Below are 5,000 nucleotides of genomic sequence, written 5' to 3'. Positions count from 1 at the left end.
CACAATACGTACCCAAAAGCTGGCGCACATAATTCCGTATATCAGTTAGAGCGGAGCATTTAAAAATGAGATGGTCAAAATCCTCATCCTCTACCCCACAGACCGCACATGACCTTTGGAACTTGAGTTTGTGGAGCTGATGCAGGACGATACTGGTATAGTACCTCCTGTGCCTAAGCTTAAAGTCAGTATCAAAAACTGCATGAGGAATGGAAGGAACAAGCAGGTTACTCCAAATTGATTTTATGTCTTTGTTAGGGAACAAAGCAGCCCAGTGTGGCTCTGACGCAGGTTTTTTAGTAAGCTTCTGAATTAGAGTATCATAGATCACTTTAGTTTTTATTTGCGTGACTGGCACATTCCTCTCACCCTGACACAGGAAGAAGCTCACAGCATCACCCTGCACTTGATTACTACATTGCTTCAGAGCCCTCCAATTCTCGTCCACACAGTCATTTACACTCATCCCCAGTTCAGTAATTTGCTTTCCCTTAAAAGGCCCTCCCGCCCTTCTCAGTGCTATCAATGTTTTGGTTTTATCGAAAGTTAAACCCCACCTCCCCCCACAGACTCCCCCCAGCGTAGACAAACCCGCCTCGCGGAGAGCCTTGGAAATGAGGGGCCTGCCCTTATGGGAGAAGAAAGGCGAGTTGAGGAAAGGTAATTTCATCACTTGCTCTTTAAATTCAAAGTCAGGTCTGAGGTGGGGCAGAAACTTGTCCCAAGCCTCCAGCACCTCGCGATAGAACCCCGGCAACCCCCCTGTAACATTTCTGGGAGAGAAAGCGTACAAATTGTAACTGCTCCTCTCACCATACTCTGCCAGGAAGCCCGCCAAGGTATCTTTCCAAGGATGCAGCCTCGAGTGATCCAGAAAACGCCCTATTAATTTGACCCTAAGTGCATCTCTTTTGGCACTAATGTCAATCAGATCTAAACCCCCCTCCCTTTTTTTAGCTATTAATGTCCTGCGAGCAATCATATTTCCCCTCCCCTTCCACAAAAACGAGGAGATCACACTGTTCAGTGAATTTAGCGCCCAATCCGGCAGCTCACAGGACCCGAGAATATGGTTAATTTTGGACAAAACTAGAGCATTAGATACAATTACCTTTCCTCTGATATTCAGCCCTCGCGCTTTCCACAGATTACATATGTTTTGAGTTTTTTTAATCATTTCCTTCCAGTTTCTATCCCTAGCTTTAGCCCCATCTTTCCCTACATAGACTCCTAAGATTTTCCTCTCCTCGTCAGTTACTTTAAAACCCCATTTGTTTGTGTCAAACCCTGCCTCCTTGAAAACCATTATTTCTGATTTAGAATTGTTTACTTTTGCCCCAGAGGCCATCTCATAGTCATTTATATGCACCATGACCCTCTCTATATGTGTACTGTTATTTAAAAAGATATTTATATCATCCGCGTATTGAATAACTTTGACCATATTCCCTCTCTCGGTTTTAATCCCAGCTATTTCATTGTCATTAATTATGCTTAAAGCCAACGGCTCCGCCACAAGGCTGTATAGCATGGCAGACAGGGGGCAACCCTGCCTAATGGACCTCTGCAGCTCCACAGGATCAGTCAAGAAACCGTTGACCTTAACGCGGCTTCTAGCCTTTTTATATAATAATTTCACCCAATTTATGTATTTTTCACCAAACCCATATTTATTTAATACCTCCCACATAAACTCATGTTCCACCCTGTCAAACGCTTTCTCTAAGTCTATCCCTAATAAACACCCCCCCTCTCTATTCATACTATCTACTAGGTTTTTTATTGCAATTATATTATCACTTATATCCCTATCCGGAATGCTATAGGTCTGAGTGTCAATGACAATAGTTTTAATTACCTCTCTCATCCTATTAGCCAACACCTTTGCTATGATTTTGTAATCTGTATTTAACAGGCTTATGGGTCTGTAATATTCCAGCCTATCTTTTGTACCTTTCTGCTTGTATATTAATGTGATAATCCCTTCCGATATCTTGTCAGGCATGATATTTTGCCTCGCCATCTCATCAAAAACATGTAACAAAATGGGAGAGAGTAAAACAGAAAACTCGTTATACACCTCGGCAGTAAGGCCATCAGAACCTGGGCTCTTATTGTGTTTAAGGCTTTTTATGACTGCCTCTATCTCCTGCCTAGAGATAGGCAAGTCACAATAATTTTTATCATTTTCACTTATTTGGGTTCCTATCTGATTCGTCATTTTTACTATGTGCTCCTTTAGAGGCCCTTGCCCTTTATACAGCTCACTATAGTAGTCTTTTACTATTTTTAAAAGGTCCTTGCTTTCAGTGCATACTAGGTCCTCGCTGCTCACCAGTTGATTTATATATTGCTTCTCTTGTTTTATCCTCTCCAGCCCCAGAAAAAAACCCGTGCTTTTTTCCCCTTCAAGCAGGAACTGCGACCTACTCCTGACCGCGGCGCCCTTGCAACGTTTGGTCTCAATATCCGTCAGTTTATTCCTATATAATTCATAGTTTTCACTATTATAATTTGTATCTAGCTCCATCTTCTCTAATTCCTTGTTTAATAAATCATTTAACATGCTCTCCTCTCTTTTCTCTTCCCATTTTTTATTCTTACTATAACTAATGCTTATTTTCTTTATTCTTAATTTAATTTCCTCCCAGTATTCTATTTTATTATCTACATATGGCATGTCATATGCACTTTGGGTTAGTAATTTCTTTACTTTATTCTTATACGCTGTGTCCTCCAACAAACTGTTATTATAGCACCATGTGCCCTTGCCTTTTTTAGCCGTGCTGTCACCAAATTTTAAATCCACGTACGCGTGATCGCTCCATGCATTAAACACATACTTCATGTCAGTAACCCGTTTAACTAGACCCGAAGCCACCAGGCCCAGGTCTATTCGGGTTTGTTTTAACTTGCCCAGGACAACCTGTCTTCTAGAATAACCCCTTGTCCTAGGGTTAATTACCCTCCATACATCCATTAAGTTTTTTTCTATCATGATATCTTTGAGTGCAGTTCTACTCGTGTCACACCTAAATTTATCATTATAATTGTCACTACTACTAAGCGTGATATTATAGTCCCCTAGAATAATAGTATTATTATTTATCCACTTGTTCAGACTTCCGAAGAAGTTTCTGCGTTCCTCCTCAATACTGGGCGCATGTATATTAATCAGTCTAATTATATCACTATTTATTAATATATCCACTATCACACACTTGCCATTGCTAGCTCTATATACACATTTACTACTAGTACTAAGTTTTCTGCTAATTAGTACTGCGACCCCTCGTGCTCGCCCAATACCCTCCTGGGAGTAAATCACCCCTTTCCACAGTTTTTGAGCATGGCTGACAGCCTTTAGGTCCCACCCAGTTTCTTGAAGACAAATTATGTCCACATGTTTGTTCCTATCAAACACTGCTCTCATTTTACCTGGGTCTTTTAAGCCATTGGCATTAAAAGAAAGAAAAGACTGAGAGTCAAAGGCCATGAGGGCTGTCAGTAAAGGCACATAAAGCATAGCAAAACAAAACATGGTGTTATTTTTTCAGTGCTTTATTCCGATTATCAGACCCTTTTATAATCTCTCCATCCCTTTTCCTCACCCTTTGGCCCTTCTCGATGTCCATGTCTGAGTCCGAGGGGTCACTTAATAGCAGCGGGGAGCCGCAGTTCCCAATGTCTTGAGGAACAAAGCTGTCCAGGGAAGACCCCATCGCCGCCTTTTCCTCAGCCCTCTTTCGCAGCTCTACCTCTGCGTCTTCCAATAGCACCGCCTTCGGTTTCCTCGCAACCAGTCTCCCCACTCGGGCCTTGCCCGGCTTGGTCTGGACTTGCTCCTTCAGCCTGGCACTGGCTCGTGCCTCTCCCACCTTTAGCTCTGGCTGGCTGGGCACCAGCCTTGGCCCACTCAGATCAATCTGGCTGGACGCCGTCTCCGGCACCTCCACTATTTCAGTTCTCCTCCCTGCATCGGTCGTCCTCCGTGGCTTCACCACCACGCCTGCTGCTGTCACTGGCTCCACCCCTGCACCTGCCCTTGTCACTGGCTCCACAACTGCACCTGCCTCTTTCGCTGGCGCCGTAGCTGCACCTGGCGCTGTCACTGGCTCCACTGCTGCACCTGCCCTTGTCACTGGCTCCACAGCTGCACCTGCTTTCACCGCTGTAGTCTCTGCCATACAGGCTGCAGGCTTCGGCCTCATTACAGCCGTAGTCATCGCCGTTCTCTCTTTGTTCAGCTCGCTCACACAGGTCCCCGCAGCAGCCTCATCATCCTCTTCCTCCTCCATCTCCTCCTCCTCCTCCTCCTCCTCGTCCACGTCCTCCTCCACGGTGCCAGTGCTCGACGTACCGTCGTCGCTCTGCACCTCCTCCTCCTCCTGCTCCTCCTCCACCTCCTCCGCAGTCCCCACCATCTCCTCTTCTGTCACCTCCACATGGCACACACAGCTGTCCGGTGCCCGCTTACATCCCTTGCATTTGTTAGTCTTTCGTGTGGAACACTCCCTAGAAAAATGCCCTTGCTCTCCGCAGGTGTAGCATGTGAACTCAGGGCATTCTCTTTGAACATGCCCAGGCTGCATGCAGAGCCTACATATTTTGGTCTGCCTGTCATGAATTACCCGGAAATACTCCGAGCCCAGCACCGTGTTAAATTTTGTAGAATATGGTAGCGAACGGACTCTTTCGTTGAATTTAACTCGTAGAAATCGAGTGCCGTCCGTCACCTTAGAGCCTGGCCACATTCTGCGTCTAATAGGTGACATAGGCGTTACCCCCCAGCTATCCAGTCTCAAAAAGATATCATTGTCTCTGATATAATAGGGCAGATTGAGAAAAGAGACGATGAGCTCGTCGTTAGTGATCTCTCTAGCATGAACCCTTGTTTCCCCAATCTTAAAACCCTCCATCAGTTTTTTCTTACCCGTTATGTTGCTCATTGTGAGTTCAAACTTCTTTTGGCCGAGCACTCTGCACGCCAGTAACGCACC

Source organism: Anarhichas minor, unplaced genomic scaffold, assembly GCF_050575085.1.
Source record: "Anarhichas minor isolate MPS153535 unplaced genomic scaffold, ASM5057508v1 ptg000073l, whole genome shotgun sequence".
NCBI classification, from domain to species: domain Eukaryota; kingdom Metazoa; phylum Chordata; class Actinopteri; order Perciformes; family Anarhichadidae; genus Anarhichas; species Anarhichas minor.
Note: the sequence above shows the minus strand (reverse complement) of the source record.